Raw genomic sequence first — 24,851 nt, 5'->3', positions numbered from 1 at the left:
CCTCCAGCCTCTGTGAACACGCTGTGCTATGCTGTGAGTTGCAGTTGTAACTAGGCAGCTCCTGCTGATGGACCTAATGGCAGTGGTAAGCTGTAGCTGGGCAGTGCAGCAGCTCCCAGCTTGGCACCCCTGCATTGTGGACAGTCCCTGCTGCAGGAAAAAAACCCTCCTGGACTTGTACTCCCTGCTCTGGACATGGAAGTCAGGCCAAAGCAGGGCCTCGAGATAGCACAAGATCAGTAGGGCCAGGAGTGGTTTGCTTTAGGTGGGTGAGCAAGTGTTAGCATGTGCTGGGGTCCTGAGAAGTGCGGGTATGTGGTGGGAGAGTAAGGAAGGAAGGAGGCATGGGCTGGTGCCCTGCATTTGTGGCGGGCATAGTGGGCAGCAGATGCAACTGGAAACTTTGTTGAGGGGTAAAATGAGGCTGTGCAGGCAGGTGGGGGAAGAAAGATGGAGGTTTACCTCTGCTTGCGTGTCTTTGAGAGCTTCTTCTCCTCTGCAAATGGATGTGAGCAAACAAAACTGAGGAACACCCTGAACTAAGATCTTCTGTCATGCAAACACACCGACATTCCCTGCATATTTTACCCACTCTGTGACATACTTTACCTATGTGAATCATTGCGTTTCAAATGCAATTAGTTCTAAAACTTATCATTTATGTTAAAACAATTGTTATTTTGATTGATCAGTAAAAGTCTACACATCATAGTAAAGGTAGCATTGTCTGACATAAAGACATTACAAAACCTATAATCTCACCCTTTAAAACCTGACTTGAACCATCGGCTTTGACTTATGAGGCTAGTTACAATAGTGTTCATGCAAAAAGCATTAGGTTAATACTGGATCAGGCAATGTTGCCAAACACACCCTGGCATAATTAATCAAGAATATTTCAAAAACAGATCGCCTCCAAGAGGTTATTGATTTCCTGTCATGACACGTTTTCCTTATGAGGTGCTACAATGCTATGTATCTGAGATGTGCTGGCATGTATTTTTCAGTGACTAAGCCTTGATCTGTCTTCCCGGAATCCTGCCACTGGTGCATTGACATCTGCAACTACTCATGTTTGACAGCCTCATGCATGAGCTATGTGGCTTCCAAGTTGGATGGGATTAGTATAGGAGACTTTCTGAATACTTCAAATGTAATTGAAAGCAGATAAATACGAGGGTCTCAAGAGGGTGGCATACTTTTTTACAAATGGTATCACATTAAATCACTCATATACGTGCTTAGAATGAGAAAAATCTCAGTGTTAACCAGTATAGTATGCAAGAAAGTGTTTGCCCTTTTCTAAGATACGTGTGAATCCTGATAATGTCACACCTTTCTAAACTCTGAATATGTTGCATGGTTAAAGTGTGGTTTGGACAAGCATGCAAAGGTAACACATTTGGTGAGAAGGGTGGAGGAAGAGGTGTTTTGCCTTTCATTCGTGCTTGAATTAAGGCTCTATTACATATCTTCTGTGAACCACCCCTGCTATAAGATGAGAGCTGAAAACAAACTCTCAGATTTACAAGATTACTCACAAATCACGTAATCTCAAGATTATACAGCTACAGTATAAAATGTCAACAAATATGAAATTAAGTTTTCTCTTATATTCCTTGTATAGAACACATTTTTACTTACCTGTTTTTCTGAGTAAATATGGACATCAATATAGAAATCTTTAAACATATTTCTGCGTGTGTTTACTAAATACAGTAATATACAGGATGTAAATAAGACTGGCCTTAACACTGCCATACAGCATTTATCTTTTACATTTCCTTTCTTTTTTAGACTTTTGATTCTGCAAACATAAGTAATCTTGCCTTAATGCAGATAATGCAGAACCTGATAAGGTCTCTGTATGGGAAAGAGACTCCTATCTCCTGCTGTCAAATGCCTATTTGAGGATTGCAGTGATGGGCAATATATCAATATCTCAAGAGGACTGTGACTCTGAAGACATATGATAGCAAAGGTTTCTGGCACGGTTAGTGTCCCGTGAAGCAGTGACACCAACAATAATAATGCTATAGGCTGCTCTGTGTTGTCTTGCAGAGTCTGGCCTGATTTTTTTCTGCTCACCGTAGCCTTGGTATGCCTGTCTCTGCTTCCCTCACTAACACTGCCATACCCAGTCGGCCTGATCTCACTGAGGTATCAGTGGCCTGCACAGCTTTTCTATTTCAGCAGTGGAAAAGGAAGAAGAGCTGGAGCTGGGATGCAATTCTCCTTCTTGCCACATGGTTGCATTTTTCCTAGCAAGTAAAGGAGCAAAGTGGCCACATATGTAAGGTCAGTGGTTCCTGGGAGAACCTGTAGGTGAGAGGGAGGTTTGTAATGGGACAAGTGGTTTTGTACCCTGGGGAGCCTTGGGGGAAGGAGGAGTTCCAGCTCTGCCTGGCTTTGCAGCGCCTGCCATGGAGTAAATTCCTCAATGACTTCTGTTCTGGCCTCCCAGCAATATCAAATCGGCTGAGGTCTTAAGTACTTAATGTGAGGTATCCCTTGGTCTCCTTCGTAGAACCCTGCTTAATGTGGTCTGAGAAATTTATTAGTTTGGTGATACATGTGGTAACACAATACATTTTTCTGGTATTAGAAGATTTACCTGTATTCCCCTGTCACCACATGGATTCAATAAAGAACTTCCTTTGCAACACCTGCTATAAAATGAGGCAACTGTAAAGTTTTGCTATGCATCCTTCAGCTGGTCTGACCTCTTCCATGTTGGGGGATGGATGCCAGTATTGGGACTGAAGTCACCCAGACATGGAAGTGGCTCATGACACTTTTTCTTTAAACATAAGAGAAAAAACCTTTTTACTGTAAGGGTGATCAAACACTGGAATAGGTTCCCAGAGGGGTTGTGGCGTCTCCATCCTTGGAGATACTCAAAACCCAACTGGACATGGTCCTGAGCAACATACTCTGCTCTGAGCAGAGGGGGTGGACCAGATGATCTCTAGAGGTCCCTTCCCACCTCAGTGACTCTGTGATTCTATGAGCCTATGACCCCAAATGCCTCAGTATTTGGTTACTGGCCTTTATATCCACTCCTGTCAGCCTTCAATATCTCTTGTTCCCTCTCCCCTGCCCAGCAAGATCAGGTTCGTAAAAAGTTGCTGCTTTTTGTACATGGTCTTGACACTCACCCCTTGGCTCCCATGGGCCAGGGTAGAAAAGGACAGCTGAACTGCCCTGACCAGTAGCATTTTGACACTGCTTACTTCAGAAGTCTCTTTTGTTCAGATTCTCAAAGCATTTTATAAATGCAACAGCCATATAATACTGGTCACCATTTTGCAGCTGAGGAACAGAGAGATGACAGGATAGCCATAGTTCTACATGCAAACCACTAAAGCAAGTTTCTTATTGCTAATGAACACAGTGTGTGTAAATCTATGTTTGAGGTGGAAATTTATGGAAATGCTTTTTATGTTGGGACAGACTGTCCATTAACTAGATACATTGCATAATCTTAGCTATAACACTGTTCTGTTGCAACTAAAATACTTATATGAACTGCAGAGTAAAGCTGTATAAAAAAGGAAGAGCGCTACATATATTTGTTGCTTGAGACTATCTGATTTACAGAGGCCTTATACTGGAGGATGGAGTCTGTTAGGAAGGCAAAAATGTGTATTTAGTTAAGAGCACTCTGGTTCCACAGCAATAACATTATCCACTGGGAGGGGACAATAAAATTATCCTTGTTGATAATGGAAGGACAGGATAACTGCCTCAACTGTATCCATCCAGAGTGCTGGTGTAGAAGCTAGAGAAGTTTGCTAGGTGGGCCCAAAAATCTAGACAAGAGAATGAGATCTCCTGAAAAAAGCAATTTAGCTGAGAAAGTCTGGTTAAGGCATCTCTCTCCAGAGCTGCAGTCACCTCAGCTGCACTAGCTGAAAGACAGACTTATTCAAAGTCGTATCTTTGCCAGTAGTACATGATGGAAAAAGCAAGGAAGGATGCTACTCCCCCAGTCCTGAGAAGGAAGACTGACTTAAGACTATTGCCAAGACATGCTAAGAGGAGAAGAGTCTTACCTAATATTGTTGATTTATTAATCACCAGCTTTGCCATGTTACATGTTTCTTCTCCCCACCAAAAAGATTCTCTTTGCTTTAAGCCCATGGAGTCATTGCTAGCAAGTAGTTAAGCACTGCTTATTAGGGGCACCCAAACATGCAATTCACTTTTGCAAGTTTCTAGGCAGGGTCTTGAACCAGGGTTACTTTCAGCAAGAATACCTAGGTGATCGAACCCGGCCCATTTTACTGGCAACAGCACTTGACAGACACGTTACATGATGTACACCCATGCCTGACTCCTAACTTAAATCCTTTTGTTTCTCCTCTTCTTCTTCTGCTATAATACATGCTTACTGTGTTACTGGACTTCATAACAGCATTTCTGCAGAAGATATATGGCAGTTGACTGGTATTCGTATTTTAATTATTTGACCTATTGAGTAATCAAATGGCCTACAAAACTGTGGGGTCTTTTTTCTAGGGACTTTCTTCAGCCCTGAGCCAACTTCTTAAACCTATCCACTCTTGAAAAAAATTAAAACATAAGGAAAAAATTGCCATGCTGATGAACTGTCCAAGGCCAGCAGAGCTACTATAAAAAGGACTTAATTCTGGTCCTTAGATAAATTCTAAACTTTAAATAGACAGCTCTAGTACCTGCTCTAATGCATGATACAGCTCTCTTGTATCTGGAGTAACAGTTACCATTTTACTGTTTTGCCATTTTACTGCTAACAAAAAAGCAAATCAAAACAAAAAAAGCAGAATTCTTAGCAAACAGGGCTGGAAAATAGATTAAGAGACCCTAGATAACTCATAGTTACCATGGGATCAGCAGGGATTACCATATTATAATTCCTTGTGATGGTGGTACACCATTAGTTTTACTAGTAATTAAAAGAATTTCTGATTGTCAGTAAACTTTATAAAAACTTTAATTAACTTTTATTAAATTTTTGTGAGATAGGAAAATATATAAAAAAACTTTATCAGTGAGGAAATGCACACAAAGAAAGTAAAAGCATCTTGTCTAAACCAAATCAATGGGAAATCAATGATAGATTTTGCACTGGAATGTAGGTGTTGGCAATGCCTTATACTGGGCTTAGCCCACTTCACCATGTCTCCAGTGCCAGGAGGTCAAACTCTGAAGACTCCTGGATTGAGGTCCACAGCTACATAAGGGCTTGAAAGTACTGACATCATATATTCATGGCAGCAAGAGAAGAAAATTACATGGATAAAATCCAACAGTTTAGACACCCAATCAGAGCAGACTATTTAAAATCTTTTTATTAAATGTGAGCGCATCTGCCTCTGTAAATGTCAAGATAGACATGCTAGAGGAAACACAAAAAGGCCAAAGGAATACTTGGGCTGTTGCCTGAGAAATTTATCCTTGTCCTGACCCCTCTCTGCTGGTGAAAGCAGAGAACAACTGGGACTTAAAACTAATGGACTTCAGCTCCAGGGCAACTTTAGACAGGGTCCATGAATGTGAGCGCAGGGTTAGCAGCATGCATGCCCAGTGACTCATATGGTTTGGATTCAAGGATTCGTGGCATCTCTTCAGCTAGATACATGTTGGGAAGCAGAAAGCAGAAAGGATGAAGTAGTAGGTTAGGGAGTCAGGAACATTACAATGATATTTGGGATGGAGTTCCTGTACTGTTTCCAACCTCCCCTTCGTAGGAAAAATCACAACATATTTGCGAACAGGAACGACCACAAGTCTACAGAAGCTAATAAAAACTGGCACTTTGGTCTCCTCTCAGCCAGCCTTCAGATGGGATCAAGGAGTAGAAATGACTCTAGTAGCACTGGTGGATGACCTCATGATGGCTGCGGACATGCTACACACCCTTGTGCCACAAGCACTATCTATACAGACACTCATTTTACCTCTCCCACACAGTAGCTGAGTACCTGACAAACATTAATGAACTTCTAACATTCCTGGAAGGTAGCAATGTGCTGTGTGCATTTCAAAAAGAGAGAGAACTGAGTTAAAAAAATTGTAAATTATTCATGCACATTACATAAGTGGCAGGACTAAGAACTGCATCTTGATCCTTCAGGAAACCTTCTCTACTGATCACTCTACTTGTGGCTGAGATAAATGCTCCTTCTCACAGGCAAACAGTTCTCTCTTGCTCTGCTCAGAGGAGATTTAATAGATGGTGGTGCATAATATGTCTCTCTGAAGCCCTGCCTTGTGACTGGGCCTGGGTGAGGTGCTGATGGCCTGAGTGCATAATGTTGGAACTGTTTCAGTCATTTCTCCCAAGCAGGTCTTAAGGAACTCTCTACTGGTTTTTCCAARTGTATTTTACAGATGATGGACTGTCTTGGCCAAAAAGTGGAGAGTCTGTCTCACTCTGCATCTGGGAGAGGTCAAAAGCTCCTCTAACCCATAAATGCTTGTCTAAGAGTTGAGAATTGCAGATGATAAGATATTAAAATCAATTGTTTACAGCTGCTTTGGGGGGGGAGAAGGTTATTAAAACAGCCTATATTTTTGAGAAATGAAAACTGTGGATTTGGCTTTTTATTTTTTCTCTACCTTGGAAGAAAAAATATTTGCAAAAAATATTTCTTGTTTTTTCCCTTAAAAATAAAAAAATAATTTAAGTATGTGTTTGATTTCTTCTGAAAAGTCGTATTTCCTTAAGAAGTAGTCTGAATTTAATATGTGACAAGCTCTGGTGGTAAAGTAATTGACCAATGATATTGAAAAAAAAGTTTCAGTGCCTACCAGAATTCCTGTGTGAAGAACAGATACATCTAGTGCGACAGAAATATAGTAGAAAGAGGAGAAAATCTTTGGAAGATCTTGCTACAACTCATTTTTCATCAAGGACATTAGCACTCTATTCATCAAAGCATTCAGAAAGCTTCTGAATTCTGCTGGACTCATCACTAACATCGCTGCCTATGCTGGGACAGTAATAATCTCTCATTTAATAAGAAGCCACATTCTTTCACTTTGGGTGAGGATTTGCAAATGGCAGTCTATTCATTCATTTATCAATTCCAGATGTATTTAATAGTCTTCAGACTACTTGGGACTGAAAGTGGGAAAACAAAAATTAGTTTAATTGGAATACGGCAACAGTCTTCAGTGCATTATACCATGCTTTGTGCCCTCTATGGACTCCTATTTCACTTCAACTACCATTTTGGTATGTTGATTCTGTTGAGAATAAGGAAATCTCCAGCCCTGACTTTGTTTGGGATGAGCCATGACCACCTGAAGTATTCTTTCTCTTCATACATTTTACCTCTCTGTCCTCTATAAAATTCCTCATTCCCTTCTTGCTTCCAGCCTCATATTGCATGCATGCTGCATTCACTTCCTCCATTCACTTCCCACTTCTGCTGTATGGTGTGAGGACAAGTGTTGACAAGGGCTTGATCAGTGAATGTCCTGTCTGGCCTTTGGTAGGGAAGAAATTCCCCGGCTCATCCTTCTTCTTAATGCGATATTCCAGTATCAGCTACAACAAAAACTACCTCCTCATTCACAGCCCCAAGTGACAGGCAGGCTTTCTAGAGACAGTGGCAGCTATTAAGTCCTCCAAGGAGGAAAGCTCATGAGAGCTGGGGAAAAGCATTCTTGATTAAGGATGCCCAGGTTTGGAATGTGCACTTGGAGAAAAGCAAATGAGCCACAACACTGGTATTTTTAACGCTGAGAAAAGCTGTGTTTTCTCAAAGTCTTGCAAGGATACAAAAAGGAAAAAGTGACAGTGATACACAAAGCTCAGAGAAAATGAAGGGAGGGGAGGCAAAGTGCAGAAGCCATTAGAGACAAAGTATTACACATCAAAAGTGCCAGTTCTTGCTATTAATACAGCACAAACCATTTATGCTCCATGCTTACTTCTCAATGAGAGATGTGCAACTTACCTTGCATCTAGAGCGGGAGTGTGTGTGAGGCAAAAGCATACAGATAGACATAACAGAACAGATGGTGAACATATGAGTCAAAGCCCACTCTGTAAACAGAAGTTACAGAAAAGGATAGGTGGAAGAAAACTATTTTTATTAAGTGTTCTTAGCATTTCCTTAGGACCCTATTCTTTTAGCATAAGGAAACAGTCCTTATCCTAAGAAATTCACAAGTATTTATGTTACTGATTGCTTTGGTAGATATGTAAGTTTTGTATATCTGAACTATAAGATGAAAGTTCAGCACTGATAATGATATTTGCATAGGATGTATGTATCTTAGCCTTGAGGCTGACACAGGCTGAATACGTAACACACAAGCTGTCTATGTATTTTCTCATTTCCATTTAATCTTTTCATTCTTTCTTAATCTCTTTTTAGGAAATAATAAAAGATGAGGAAAGTCTCTGGATATCCCTTTTTTTGTATTCGCTGACATAAAAAAGAGGAAATCATGGGGAGAAAGATAAAATGGGAGAAAGAAAACCCATAATGGTAAAAGTCCCAAAACACTGCAGTTTTAGTTTTGACGAAAAACTTGAATTTTAAAAACCAAGCAGCAAATATGAAAAAGAAAAGTTTCTGGCTGAAGATGAAGGTGTATTTTTTGTTGTAAATAGCTTTTAATGACTTTATTAAGCCTCTTGATACCTTCAAAGTATAAAGTGCTATCAGTACAAAAATTTAAAATTCATTACAAGTTACATAATGTACTTCCATTATAATGTCCACGCATAGATACATTAGTAACTTGTACATATAGAACTCCTATCATTTTAAGGGCCCTTAAATTTTAGCAATCTTAAAGTGCCATGCATCTGCAAGATAACACACGTTGTTTTCACCATAAGGATATATGTTTGAGAGCTCTATGGATCTTAAAATCCTCATAAAGAATTTTGGATTCCAGAGGCATACTGACTCCTTATAATATTTTAAGAAAGAAATCTGCTGTAAGTTTTTATTGAAGCCTATACACAACCACTCAGCAAATATATGTGTCCCTTGGCAGGTCAATTATTCCCAAGGTTTCCACACCAGGGATGAAGTCCTTTAAGATTCACTTTGCTCCCCCTCCTCTCTCCCTCCATCAAGTTTGAATTCTGATGTTTGCTTGCTGAAAGGATGTTAACTCAGAGTTAATGTTCTTATATTTTACCTACCTAAAGAATATTAGACAAAGAGGACCTATTCTATTTCCTTCAAAGCTTTGTTGCCATAATATGGTTTTGCATTTGATATAGTCAGATGACTCCTTCAGTCCATATACAAATGGAAATGATATCACTACTTCTGTGGCTCAAATAATCTTTTTCACAATGACTGGATTACCTAAAACCACTTAGATTAATGAGGTGCCATTTAGACATACAAGGGAATTTAGCACAGTGTTTTTTGCCAAGTGTTATTATTTAAAACACTTCCTCCTATGAATTCTAGACTGCCTTTTGTTATTCATCTCACTAAACATTCATGGATGAATGGTAATTGCTAAATGTCTTAGAAACAACACCTTGAAAATGTCATTCAAATCAAATTTTCAATAGCATGAGAGGCTAGAGGGTAATTCACACTTCTTTTATGATAATCTTCTGTAAGAAGGACTGTACTCATCTGCCTTTCTCCTCTCCCCCCTCCAAAAGTTAAGGATTATAAATTCACTCTGATTTAGTGCAGCCAAATTTAATAGGCTGAGAAAAACACTGTAGCCAGAATATACCATTAAGATTGGTAAATAATGAGAGAAGCCAGCTCTAGCATTGTTCAAAAACTAATCTGTTCTCCCCTAGCTCCACGAAAGAATGACAGATTTCTGCAAGGCAAGCCTACAAAATTTCCTTCCTCCTGTAAGGAGCAATTTCTCCACAACCAGCAGCTGTTCCAGAGTCATCCAAACTCAGCATATTGAACCTGGCCTCTTTCTAACAAAAGGAGCTCAGATCTCTCCTTTGGTCTCCTAAATATCAGCTACCTACTAACCTCCTTAGGGTCTTTTTTCCTAAAACTTCCAATGACATACACCTTAGGGGCTCACTGAACCTCCCCTGATCCGCACACACTCCAGCACTCTCTCATATTAAACTCCACCCTGACTGTAAAATCAGCAGTAATTCAAGTTCCAAAGCTGGGACAAAGGAGTTGGAGACCCGAAGGCTAAAAAATCTGTTTCATCCTTTCAAGTGACAACTGGTGAATGACAAGACATTGGCTAAGAAGTTCACACCATAAGATCAGTCCTGCATCCGATATTTGAGATCAGTATCTGGTATTGACACCATGCCCCCAAAACACCCCAGCTCAAAGCAGCAGCAGATTCATACTACTGTTGAGGAATGAGTGACACAATGAAACCAAAACCATCTCTTTTCAAAGTTTGCCTGTGTTACTGAGATCAGGTACAAAAAGACACTAGCATTGCTATCGCTAAGCTAATTTCCACAGGGTATTCTATTTACACAAACTAAGCTAAAGGAAAATGAAAAAAAAAGGGGAAATGCCACCCCTTTCCTCTAACCAGACATTCAGAACAGACATCCTTCTATAATTCTTAGTTACTTTCAGGCAGCCCATTCAATAAATTTTAAAGCAAAGGGTGGACCCCCTTTCTAGCATGGCATTTGTTTCTGATGACTTCACATGAAGGATGCTGACACCATTATACATACATACATGTCAAAGACACTGTAGCCCAAACTCTTCACAGGGTGGACACTACGTAATCTCTCCCTGATTTCAGACGCACAGCTGCATGCACTTGTCATGAACCTCACTGGATATGTTGTGAAGGTTGCAAATTTTCTGCTGTATTTAGGTACCTCTCTGGTTCTCCTTGTTAGCACAGTTTAACATTCTTGCTCTGATTGGTGCCTCATCCGGGAAAAGATTAGTCTTCCCATTCATTATGCCTGGAAGCAGTAAAGCTGACTTGCAGGTCAAAACTTTTGAATTTTTCTGCTTTAAGCACATTCCTTGACAATGCCCACCGTCTCCAAAGTGGGGCTGAGGAGCTCATCTCATGCTCACCTGACAAGAAACCCTCTTCTGAATAGCTCATCGACTAGCAACGACAAGCAGTCTGTGCAGCATCTCCCACATCATGGAAGATATGCCCCTAGAGAGAAGGAGACTATCTACAGTGTTTCTAGTTTCTGGGCTGCYGAAGGGCCAAACAGGTCCCTGAGACAGATTAGGCGAGCTCCAGAGACTGCCTGGGAGGAAGGTGAAGCTATGATGTACTAGGAAGTATTTTAAAAGTGAATTCCTCATGTTGTTTACAGATTTAGAGCTTCCCATTTTTAAAGTAGTAGATTTTAAACTGTGTTGCTCCCTACCATCATTGCAGCTACTGAACTTTTCACATGTTGTGTCTGTCTGTCCCATCAGAGAACATTTCCTGTTAAATGAATTATTGGCACGGCTGCATCATTTTGTGCAGGGAGCAGAAAGCCAATGTACAGAGTAGCAATCAATTTTGTAAAAAGTACCCCACAAATCAGGTCTCATCTATCTGTTTGCCTTTACATTTCTGCTGGAGCCTCTATAATTAATTTAAACAGATATAAGCACTTTTTCTTCCCTCCTTTTTGATGCTAGTTATTCCAACAGACTGTGCAGTGAAGCTGCAGCAATTTCAAAGGCTTCCGCTCCCTGCACAGAACTGAGCAGCTGCAAGAATAGTTCTTTGAAGAGGAAATGGCACCCAATGGGACTGGCAGGCAGCTCAGAGCTGAGCTCAAACAACCCCCAAAGTCCTTGGGAGCATCTGAGGACATCAAAAGAGGAAGGATCGAGGCTGGGAGAAGCCTGAAGAATTTAATTTAAAAGACTTCCCCCATCCCTAGAGCTTTCTTCAGTGTAAGCAGCAGTGTCTGTGAGGAAGAGTCTTTTTCACATTTGGCTGAGATGACCCTACTCATATTGAAAGGCTGGAAATACAGGGTTGAATATGGGGGGCAGTTGGATTCCTTGTTTAATTTTTAAACTATAAAAGTATAAATACTGTAAGTATACAGACATAAATGTATCCATATATCTAACTGTATTCCTGTATATTATTAAAAAGACTACTGTATTTCTATAAATAGAAGTATAACTTACATAAGCCATATCTCAAAGTGACCATCCATCACTCACACTACTTCATGCACATTTCTGGTTAACTGATGGACTCACCTATGTCATTTATCTCAGTAAAACAGTACTTTTTTATGATGATTGGCAAGTATTTACCTCTGACATTTACAACATAGCACACACTTTACTACCTACTTAGGAGATTTACAGAAAATTCAATAGACAAAATAAAGAAATCTTTACTTCATATATATGAATGTGTGTACAGGTACATACGTACCCCCTCTCCCCCCAGAGTGTGTAATATCTATGACTTAGGGCTGAACTTCATAACTGATGGACATTTCTAGTTCTGATTCAATGAGCTTTAATTTGAATGGTAATGAATTCAGTGAAGCCCTATGGTCTACACCGCTTCTGCAGGACTACCATAGCTGAAATGCCGTTCATACGGCAGTCATTTTTTAGTGGCAGGCTCACAGACCAAAGGTATTAGACCACATATATATATTCTTTTCTGAAAGCTGTGTGCTTCCTTAATTACTTATGTATAAATAGATGTTATTTTACTACACTCTGTAATCAAAATGTTGTCTAGAAAAATAACTGACACAACACATCCTGCAAATGCTTCTTTGTCAGATTGCACTAATTATACACCCACCACTTCAAACTTCTCCAGCTTTGTCCTCGTAGCTGGCAAATCCTGCCTTTCCCTGTCACTTTCACATCACACTCCACTCCCCACCTCTGAATTTTGCTTTTTGATTAACTTAAGTTCATGGACACACAAGTCTGAGTTAAGTGGTGTGCAGATATATTGTGTGTGCCTATTTATGCACATGATTCTGCAAATCAGTTGTCACAGATCCGGACAGCCTTATTTCTGAGATCACGCTGAGTTTGGCAGGACAACACTGCATCCTGTAAGGAACAGCCCTGAAATAATTTTGCTCTATACACAATTTTCTCTTTTGATTAACATTATGCCACAATGTTCTGTTATTAGCCAACAAAGTATGATATAGCATTATCTTGTGACAATTTTGTTATACGTTACAATGAATTGACTAATTATCTTAACTAAAAACACTTCACTTTTCCTAAGTGTACAGGCTGCTTAACAGAGTTATTAGATGATGTGGAAAAATAGTAGAGGGAACTAAGATGAGATCAGTGGAATAACTTTCATTTGAACTTTCATTTTGAACCTTCTGAAGTGAAAGGTACATTGATTTTCCATGACATCTCACATCTTAGTGGTATTTTAGAAGTCTGATAGGGTCAATTGTTAAGAAACAAAAATTCCATAGCCAGTTGTTTATACTTCTGACAGCAAAATTAAGATGCAGAGCAGGAAATAAACTGAAATGGTCTCATACTTGAATGGAATATAAACATTCTGTTTAATTAGGTCACTAAGCATATGTTTGTTTACTTGGTTATTTTCTCTCTGGCAGTTCATCTTTGGGCAACAGAGCTACTCCACTTGAGATAGTGGAATTCCCATGGCAAATAACATGAAGTTAAAATTTCTGGGCCAAAAAGTATGTTTATTAGCACAATATTAATATTTGATAATGAAGAGAGCTAGAGTGTGAGAGCAATACATGGCTCACTGCTTCTAAGTCAGATTAGTCTCTGTACAAAGTTTTTGCTCAAGCCAATAGAGACGAGACATTAGGGAGCTGCTTATGGCTCTAAATTTCTGCCTGTCCCTGACTTACCCTCTGACTTGATTCTAATGCTGAGAACGGGGTACGAGCTACCCATTGCTTCATCCATACACATGGAAAACCTTTCCCGTGTTGCATACTTACGGGAACATGCAATATTGCCCCCTACATTCAACTCAATCTCTATATAACTTTTCTGGAGAGAGGAGGAGGGGGGAGACTTCTGCTGTGTACCAACAGCTGACCGGAGAATTAGAAAATAATTATGGCTTTGGAAGAATTTAGTGTAGTTGATCTTAATACAAACGGTGTCAGCAGCTTGGAGTGCCAGTCTGAGTTCAGGGTGCCCCTCTCCCTAAAGCTGCCTGGAAGCAAACTGAGTGCCTGATTTTATTTCAACTCATAAAGTCCCATTGGTCAGCTGTACCTTGAAGGCATGAAAGCTACCTCGCAGCTTCTCAGTGTTGGCTAACCCTTTGTGTTGTAGCACATGGGGCCTAGATTTCTCTGTACCATGCGTGCACAGGCTATCTAATGCAGAAATTTTATTTTCAGAGGTGAAAAAGGCCAGCTACAAGAAAGAGCTGGAGAAACACACTTTACTACTGGGATTCACAATCATTTGCTAACATTCAAGGAATACTGAGACTCCGGAAGAAAATACTGAATTCTGGGATTCACAGGAATATCACAGTCACAGAAACCCTAAGACTGACCCCTTCTGCTCAGAGCCCTTCTATCTTGTCATTACTCTGTTCACAGGCTTCAGTCCTCACCCTTTTTGGCTTTCTGTCATCGACTTCCCTCCTTGCTACCCTTTACATCCTTGCTGTGTTCCCAGCTCCCTGGCGCAGCCTTTCCCACCCACCCMCCCACCATCCACCCGGGACTCTGGTCCCACCCCTTAATCACCTCTGCATGCCACAGCCCCATCTGCCTGCGTGCCAACTGGTTGTTTCTTTCTTGTCCCTGGGCACCAGCAGGGAAATGTTAAGGATAGAGGAGATATCTTTGCAGCAGCAAAAAAGCCTTAAATTGCCACGTGTCCACATCTAAAAGTTTTAGATTTTGGGTCCTATGCTTAAGCCCTGGCTTTCCCAAGTAACATGGGACTAATGCTCAAAGCCAGGGCTCTATTATTTTATAGAGCTGGAAGGGCACATAAAATGGTTTGTGTCCTGCCTGGGAAGGAGCATCTCTTGCACAAGGTTCACAAAGAATCAGTCAAACACAGTTTGAATGTTGCTATTTCACTTGCACAGGCAGTGAACTTCACTGCTTGCACATATATTACAACAGCTGAGCCTGCATGTTGCAACAAAGCTTTTTTTTTTAGAAAATCTTTTTTTTTTTAATTCTGTGCATGTATTTGATCTCTTCTACTCTGAATTGCTGCCAGGAAAATTGTGATCGTGGAGATAAAGAGGGAGGAAAAATGGACCATTAACTCCAGAATACCACTGGTCACTTAGAGAAGAAAAGAGAACAAATCTATGTTGCTTAATATCAGAGTTTGAGCTCAATTACTTAAAGGCATACCTATATAGACACATTCACTAATCAGTTCCTGTATTACCACAGAAACCATTAGCAATCTGGAGGAGCAATGTCAGGAAAAGTCATGGTTGCCCCTCCTCACTGTGGGCAGAAACATGTTCAGCCCTTCCGAGGAAATGGTGCAGATGCAGCATTGTCCTCACTAAGAGATTTGGGGAAATGTTGCCTGCCCAGCACTGATGGAGCCAGTTGTCCAGCTCTAACACGCCTGTCCCAAGTCTGTATCAACTGTGGATTTTAGAAGCTTGCAATTTAGTCAGATCGTGGTAGATATATGAAAGAACAGTGAAGGACGTATCCCTAACAGCATTGTCTCTGCCAAAATTTGGCCCCTTGTTCTAAAGAATGAAATTATTGGGGCATTTCCAATGTCAAAAAAATATGCTTTTTCATTTTGATTTTCTCATTGCAGTTTTGATAAATAGCTGACCTATGGTTTCTGAAGTTACCTCCTGAAAAAAATCAGGTAGGGAGGTGACATCTCACAGGGAAAATTTCAGACTACACAGTTTAAACTTGGTAAAGTTAAAAGTCTTAAAACAGGAAATTGTTAGGCAAACTTAACTATAACCATTTTTATGTATGAAATCTCTCTTTATAAAAGTATACACCGAATTGCATTTCTCTTGCTTTGATTTTGCCCATATCCCATTTTCCTTTTATATCCATGTGTGTGTTATTTTGTTCACTTGTTTTAAGATCCCAAGCTGTTGGGAGCATGTATCCAGCCTTCTTGTCCTTAGAGGTCCAAGCACACTTCTGGTGGTACATAAGAAAGAAACAACGAACTCCTCCTCTGTTTGCATTACAGGCCCAAGCCAGCAACTGTGCCTCAAGGAAGATCTCCTGTGAGCATGGCTGCAGTAGGGGCAGGACAATACAGGCACTGTGGAGAGAGCAGATTCTCCTTGCTTCTGCAGACCCCTCCTTTTATGGGCCTCTGTTGAAAGCGGGACAGGGCTTTCAGAAAAATGTGGCCACTGTTCCTCACAGATCCTAGTTCCAGGACACAGAGCTTTAAGGATGGGAATGTTTTTCACAAATATCCTGTATTTTCTGGATGGAGTACTTCAGCAGTTGTTCCTTCTCTGTAAGCCTCATGTCATCTCCTGGGATGAGTTTTTCTGATTTCTCAATACAGATTACTTGCACCTGGATGGGGATGATAGGGTGTTGGCAGAGACGCTGAGCAGACAACAGGAGTGGGGAGAATCCTTGCCAGCCTTTGTATGTGCAACTGCTGAGTCAGTTCCACAGCCTCAGATATCGCCACCCCCACAAACACAGGTGCAGATGACCATATAAAAGTAATCTTAATTTGGCTGCTGCCCAAATTCCACATTCCTCTTGGCTCCACTCTCCCCGTTTTCCCACATGACCTCATCTCCTATGCCCTCAGGGCAGATAGCCAGGCAGGCAGAGTACACTTGATTCTCTAAACATCCAGGAGTTGTTGTGGAAGTGGGAAGGAGATGAGAGTCTGATACAGGCGAGAGGAAGAGCAAATAGGCATGCCTGGGTCTGGGCCTTTGACCCTCAGACTTCCCCCACACCCATTAAAGTCTGAGAGCCAGATCCTTGGAGTTACTAACTTCCCTTTGTGTCCTCCCATTGAAACAATAATAAACAGGCTGCAGAAGATCCCTCCACTGTGAAGGAATCCACTGATATAAAGCCAGCTCTATTCAGAGTCCTGAAATCTCCTCTTTGTCGCAGTTTAAGAGGAGTGTTTAGACTGCCAGCATTAAAGCACTGTTCAATATCAGGATACCTTTATGGGAAATTTCAAGCTGCTGCAAGTCAGCATAAGTTGCATAGGAAACTGGAAAGGCCCCTGCCTCTCTCCTCCTTGAGTTCTACATGGCTGAGGACTGAGATACAGCTCCATGAAGAACATCTTCTGTGGTAGCTTGTGGAGTAAGGGCTAATTCCTGCATCCATCTCAACACATGAAATATTACTGAGTATAGCTATGGCATAAGGAGCAGCAAAAGCTCATGGACATCTTATAGAGAACCACTGAAGACTAAGGAAGTTAAGTTTGACCTATACAACCCTTAACTGTGCTCTTGACTACCATGCAAAGTTTTCCTAATGTAACTATATTCACCTATTTACAAAAGAATAGCAGATTCTTTCTTTTAATTGGCAAAGCAATCAACAAACCCACACATCGATCATTTGCTGGTGAGAATAATGTAGTGAAAGCCAACAGCAATGAAAGGCACAGCTTCTGAATAAAGGCTGCTTCCATGCTGTATTTCACCTTTCAAAATCAAGCCATATTAGCTGCACGGTTAGTGAAATTTGTAACTTGTCTGATTTTATTTTGGGGAAACATTTATTTTTCCCTCTTCACCAACTTTTCAAAGAAAAGTGAAAATGTTTCTTTTTTTTTTTTCATTACAGTTAAGCAGAGACAAATCTTGGAGTTTTTCAATCCAAACAGTGAAAGTTTCAGAAAGTCACAAGCGGTTTGAAACAGGAAAATGGACTAGAAACCATGACACAACTTCAACTGTAGGGATCACTGCTTCAGCTACTGTGATTTGGTAAAGGAAAATCAAAATCTGTAGTGCTGAAATGTGTATCATATTTCATGAGGCATATATAAGAACCAACCCATTCCCCCATCTCATGTTTAGCGTATCCCATGGGTTAGGGCAAAAAATAAAAACCTGAGCAGTAGGCACAAGAATGACAACACGATCGGGAGCCTACTGCTGTTGGAGGCTATATAGAGGGGAACTTTGACTGCTAGTTTGGCTGAGTTACAAACTTGCCCTAAATATGGTGCAACTGGCTTAAAAGAGCTAGGACAACAGAGTGGGAGAGCATGCCACTGGAGGACTAACAACATGAACTGGTGGCTACATTCCTCTTTGCTGGCCTCCCACACAGTCTGTAGTAGTAAAGGGAATAATAATAAATATCAGAAAGTATTATGTGCAGTCTATGCCGGGCTGCTCGTGCATAGCAAAAGCTGTGGCCTCCTTGAATGGGGCAGAGGCACGGAGTGGCACACAGGTGTTTGCACTGACACAGTGGAGCTCTTGGTGGGAAGGAAAAAATTAATTGCAAGAGGAATTCCATTTTTAACAAGTTGCTAAAAGGCCCTTGGGCATTCTGTACCTATTTAAATGTAAATTGTGTAAGCAGTGGAAACAGAAACGGAAGGGTGGGCAAGGTTATGACTGCCCATTAAATTTCCTGGATTGACTGGGAAAGATTCCTATTTGGCAGCTGAATGATCTGCAGGAAGTACTCTTGACTGTGTGCCTGCATCTTTAGGCTCCTTTAGGGCTATGACCATATGTTAGAGACCTTTTTCCCATGGTAGCCCTGAAGTTGCTTTGCAATCTTCACTGGCTCACAGGGATTAATACTGAGAGAGAAGCTTTGCGCTTTCTGTCAACCTGGACCACAGTCACTGCAATTTTCCACGGTTGCAAACTATATCCAAAGACCCTATGAACCCTCCATCCTCTTGCACATGAGCTCAGGGCTGAGCTTTAGGCTGAAATGCTGTGAACTGGGGACAAGGATGGTGTGTGGGAAGGAAGCAATGAGAACAAAAACGAAGGACAAGGCAAGAGCCAAGAGTATGATGCAGAAATGGAGATACACAGGAAACTTGCCCTTAGAGAAGGGACACTTCAGAAACAGAACAAAAATTTGTCGACATGACACTCTACATGAAACAGAGCTATTCAAAATGCTATCAGCAGCATTACAAGTGAACATGATCAGAGTAACAAGAAAGAAGAAACATTCTGAATCTGAACCATGATCTGTCACTGAAACAGATACCTAATTAATTTTTGGTTTTAAGAGTTGGAAGAGATCATCGATCATTTGAGCATATTTCAGCATGATTAAAAAGAAATAAGGAAAAACCTCACTTACAAGTACCAGCAAGCCATGTTTGGGATGATTTGTTTTTATTAGAATTTTTTTAGAAAGAGCATTTATAAAAGTCCAAATACGGATTTGCTGCTCTGTATGTACAGTAAGAAGAACATTTGGTTGCACTGTGGTCATCTCAGTGGTATTAACCTGCAGTCTCGTGATTCATTATCTATAACATCACTCTCTTTGTGAAGTACCAGGTCACAGTCATCATAAAAAACAAATATTTCAAGTCACTACTAAAATTTTGATCAGTCTTTCAGAATGAAAAAGGAGGAGAAATTAAGTCATCCAAATGGGCAGGATAATCCATTCTGTGGGAACACAGAAAAGGACAAACAGATCATGTCAACAAGAATTTCGGCTCTAACAGGCTAAAGGATGGATAGAAGCTCTTGTGTCATGTTTGTCAAAAGACCACACACAACAGCTCTGGCATGTAAGCAATTACCATAACCTGTGGACCTGCAAACAGCAAATTAGCTCCAGAAGTAAATGTGCACTACTGATCTCAGCTAGTAAAATTCTGCTGTGCTCCAATTTTTACAAGTTGTGGCAGTTCAAACTCTCATTAGAGAGTAAGAATTCAGGGCAAGGATCATCCTCTATTATGTGCTTGTACAGTGCCAAGCACAAGGGGGTGGAGGACTCTAGGTGCTACACAATATAAATAATAGTGATTCATCTTTCTGATGCCTCACTATTAGTTCGATTACTTGGCTCGATTCACTTGAGGTCTGTAACGGCTTCCGTGAGCTGTCAGAAGCCTTATTTCATTAAGTTGTTGATACTGGTGAAAGAACACCTGCCTCCTCAGAGGATGGATTTCAGGCAGAACACAGCCTCTGCTCTTAATGTCAGTGGATGCAGTCTGCCCAGCATGTTCTTGAGGTGAAGAGGAAGAGTAAAAATCAGAGCTCCTTATCTGCAGTACAGCAGCTTATCTCTAGCTCAGTTTTTTGGGGGGAAACTGCCTCAAACTGTGCTGCTCCTTCTCACCCATGCAAAGAACTGCAGACTCCTCTGTCTCCCCCAGAGGCTATTGGGCATGCTGTAGTAAGCAGTTCTCTGTGCCTTTGCTCTGCTCTGAAACCACGTCCTTGGCTCACTTGCCAGTACAGCAATTTTGGAGAAGCAGATATTTGTTCATTTTAATAAGGCTTGTCTCTATTAATCCATCCTGTCCACATTCTCATCAAGATCCGGACTCTCACTCTGTGGCTATCCGGGACATTTGGAAAAAAAGCAACAGCTTGTCACCTCTGCCACACTCCTCTACCATTTATTTTTTACAATGAACAGTGCCATCTTTTTTATTTCTTTATAAGCCCTTACCTTTTGTCATAACTTGACCTACCCACTAGCTATCTCTGCCTGTCCCAGCTCCATCTGTTTTTAGGTGTTGTGTTTTTACCTGTGCTGGACTAGAATTCAGCAATTTTGGGGCTGCTCAGGGCTATCGTGTTTCACTATATATATTTTTTATCTAGAGTTTAGCCAGGTGGTTTTCCAGCATGTCTCTTTGCAGCTACTACCCCCAAGAGGTGATGACTGCTGTGATAGTCCTCCTTAATATACCTCCTTAATACCAGAGTATTGTTTCTTTCAGCAGAAGGAAAAAATTGTTGAGGAAAAAGTAAAAATAACAAGAAAAGATTTTTAAACAATAGTCTTCATGCCTGCCCCTTCTACCTAAATGCTAACAATCTCCTTACATATCTATGCAAGTCTAACTTTTGAAACTTTTCCTTTCAATAACCAGCCTGATTTCTCTGAACAACTCCCCATCCTGAAAGAGGATTTCTTTATAATTCCTATATTCCCCTCCAGTGCATGCTTTTCTCTTCTTCCCATCCTGGCACTGTCCTTTAATAATGCTTGCGAAAAAATGTTTGTGGAAAAATCTCACCTCTCTTCAGCCTCCAATATTTCCCTTCTCCTCCATCCAAGACCCATAACCAAACCCAAACCCCTCCTGATAGTTAAAAAGTGTTCAAAACTGTACAAATAACCAAAGAAAGATAGAAACACCTTTTAAAGTACACCACAGAAACAAAATCTTGTAATTTATAATTGACAGGAGTTATAGGCAGGGTAACAACCTCAATTAATTATATACTTACGAACTGTTTCAAATGCCTTCTTCCAACCCCACAGCTAAAGCTGGTGAAAGCTTTCTAAATTAAACTCTGCTTCAACTTACAAAAAAGCAAAAGCATAATTTGCATCAGTTCTTCTTCCAGTGTTTTATCTAGACTTCAATTTTCAGCTATGAGACAGTTTATCATTATTCTTATTGCTGGAATTTCAATAAAATTAAGAATCATAATTAAGAATCTCATTGCTGCAGGCAGTACGCAGATGTGAGTGACAGAGACAACGGGCCAAGAGACAGCCTACAACTGACTGAGACAAAACTTCACGGGGTCAGGTGTGAGTCTGAGACCACAAGATAGCAGATAGTTCTGCAGCTTCTAAAAGCAGTGTCCCATCTCTTCTCCTTATTACTGGTGAGCTTCAGTCGTCAGTCACAGCTTTAACTGCCCCTCCAAACACCTGCTAAACATTCACAATATGAAGTAGACAGGTTACATAGTACACTCTCTCTTGAATACTAAACCCACAAATCTCTCTTGTGTAGCCAGTGAGAAGCAATTCCCTGTCAGCAGACACAAAAGAGGAGATATGAAGATAACCTTTCCCTATCGTGTTGCAGTAGACTCTCAAGGCTGTAAATCTCTCCAGAGCTGCAATTACGATGATGGCTCTGCATGTTGTGCTTGAAGAATAGTAACATTTTATCATCTGCCTGCTTGAGAGGCTGAATCAATGGAGAAGTATTTTACAATTTTCCAGGGGCACACACGGACAGCAATGCATGCTGCTACTACATCTGCTAATGCGTTTGCACTGCCCACACACACATCACTAGTAATCTTCCTATGTACTTAGACTGGACTTCTCCTCACACCTCTCAGACATACCACCCTGTAACCTCCCTTGCTCTGCTGCAGAAGCTCTGCTCAAATAGCCTTACTGGAGCAAAACAGTACATCTTGGCTTCTTGGCTTTTCTGGGCTTGCAGCAATGGCTGATATCCAGCACTTTTCTACTTCTTCATATTGGAAAAGAGCAAAAAGTCAAATGACAGCATTTTAGGTCACATGGAGTTAAGCAAAAGTTACCTTGAATCAGGATTGATGTTAGCAGCTTCTTTGTTCTACAAAGTCTCCTGAAAGATCCATTTCCTAAGTCACTAAGCAGGGGACAGACTTTGCAGAAGCCATCTACATACCCAGAGCCTACACTCCACTGTTAAGCGAGGGAGGTACGTATGAGCCTAAGACCCCTCAATGTTTGAAAAGGTGACTTTGAAATCAGAGAGTCCCAGAATCACACAATTGCTGAGGCTGGAAGGGACCTCTGGTCCAAGCCCCCTGCTTAAGCAGATTCAGCTAGAGCAGGTTTCCCAGGACTGTATTCAGTTGGGTTTTGAATATCTTAAGGACGGAGATGCCACAACCTCTCTGGGCAAGTTGTGCCAGTGTTGAAACACACAGTAAAAAAAGCTTTTCCTTATGTGACCTTAGCTTAGTGTCTTACTCAAATAGTTTTTCCTGGCCTCTCCAAAGAACCTGAGAAATTGCTGCTTATTCAGAAAATTTCTTATCCCTCCAGCCAACTAAGAGAGGAAAGGGTAGGTTCCCTTCCATCCACACATCATTCTAACATCTATCAGACATGAATTTCCGGCACAGGTTGCTACTACTGAAAAGGGTTATTTATTATTGCATCTTATGGCTAACAGCCAGCAGAAATTATACAAACATCACAAAGCCAACATTAAAGAAAGCCTGTCTCACAGTAGTCACTTTTTTCTCCCTCTTTATCAGGTCATTGTTACTAGTGCTGAGGAAATGTGAGGGTGGAAGAAGATTTAGCAGAGCTTTTCTCTTCCTCTCATTGCAGTATAGGATACTGATGATGCCAACTGTCTCTGAAGCTCAGCAGGATGCAAACAGTATCATTACTTTACCCATCTCTTAGTACTTAATGTTCAGTCTAAGAACCTCATACAGCATCTATCCTCTGCATGTCACAAGAGGAAACAGGGCTTTCAAATGGAGTTCTTTGCTGAAGGCAGCCTTGGAGTCAGCCTACAGGGCCACTGGGATTTTTTACCAGTTTGCCCATCACACCTTCATCCTTCTCCTGTAAGGTTATTTTTCCAGCACGCTTACTAATTTGAGGATTGGATGGAGAATCTTCCACAGCATAGCTAGCACTTTTTAGCATTTCTAGCATTTTTCATGTTAACTTGAGAGACTTGTGGCTCAATTTTACAATACTTATCTACTCATTATTGGCTCCAGTTAGGTTTCAAATTAAAAAGCAAACAACATCTGAAGTCTGGAAGCAGAACTCGCAGGTATGTAAAGGTCTGTTGCTGAAGAACCCAACTGGCATGATCTCTATACAAATAGGGTCATTTAATAGAAATGTACTTTGGTTGAAGTTGAACCACCTATGCTGCCAGTATTCTCCATGCCCTAAAAATACCTAATTATGAAACAAGCATAGGAAATGATGGGCTGACATAAACATAATCAAGTTCCAAGCAGTAATTAAGATATTGCTACATGATAGTCCATGACCAAGGAGGGAATTACGGGTATTTCTTTGGTAAAAGTGAGAAGCGGATGTGTCAGGTCAGCTACCCAGTACAACAGAAATAAGAGAGCTTCCAAAGTAAGTACAAAGTGTAACAGATACCTGGGTCATTGCTTGCAAAGGTTAGAGACACCTTGGCAAAGACAGGATTCTTTTTCCTGATTTTTTATATTGAAATAAAAAAATTCAGCTGAAGTCAGCCATGTCTATACTAGAAAATTATACTCCATTAATATGTATAAAATAACTCCACATGAAAAGATTAGGGCAGACAAGGACTACTACCTTTAAAGCACCTTGATGTTAACTACAACAATAGATGATAATATGAAGTTAAGGATGACAGTGCTACACGCCACATCAAATTTAGCTCACATAAACTAACGTGATAGTTAAAGGATGTTCAAGCATAACCTCCCAATGAAAGAGAAAAAAAAAAGAAAGAAAAAAGTTGCTTAATGTGGTTTTTGCTGACTTTCTCAGTGGAAGACCATAATCAGCCAGTTAAGACTATGGTAAAAAGAGGATGTAGTTTCTTGCAGAAACAAAGCAATCAAGCTCTACACATATGCATAGAATTGTTGATAGATACTGTGATAGAAAAAATGTAAATATAAAAAGTTATCCATTTCCACCACTTTAAAAATTCAGAAAACAGCTATTGGTACATGGCCATAATTGAAACAAAGCACAAGTCAAAAAATTTCTCAGTCTGAATAGTAATAGTTTCTGACAATTGCATGTGTCTTCACTGTTCGCTCTTGCTTTTTTGCTAAGATTATGTCCTATTTTGCTTTTCAAGTAGAGATTCAAAAAAAATTCTAGTTGTAATAGACACATTTACAGTATCTCTCAGTAAAACCAAAATGTTATACATGACAACAATTAACAGTAAGATACTAAAATCTGGGGTACAAAACTTCTGAATTAATGAAGAATACTTAATAATCAAAAGATTTATTTTTCATAATGG

The 24,851-nt window shown here is 40.5% G+C and overlaps 1 protein-coding gene across 2 annotated transcripts in view; it reads right to left on the bottom strand.

Moving 5' to 3' along the window:
* The window catches only part of AIG1 (androgen induced 1), a 130,930-nt gene that overhangs the window by 24,909 nt on the left and 81,170 nt on the right, over positions 1-24,851 (bottom strand). The gene's annotated exons all lie outside the window — the stretch shown is intronic.

This window comes from Apteryx rowi, unplaced genomic scaffold (genome assembly GCF_003343035.1).
Source record: "Apteryx rowi isolate R43461 unplaced genomic scaffold, aptRow1 scaffold_633, whole genome shotgun sequence".
Classification (NCBI taxonomy): Eukaryota; Metazoa; Chordata; class Aves; order Apterygiformes; family Apterygidae; genus Apteryx; species Apteryx rowi.
Note: the sequence above shows the minus strand (reverse complement) of the source record. Positions and strands in the feature narration are given on the sequence as shown.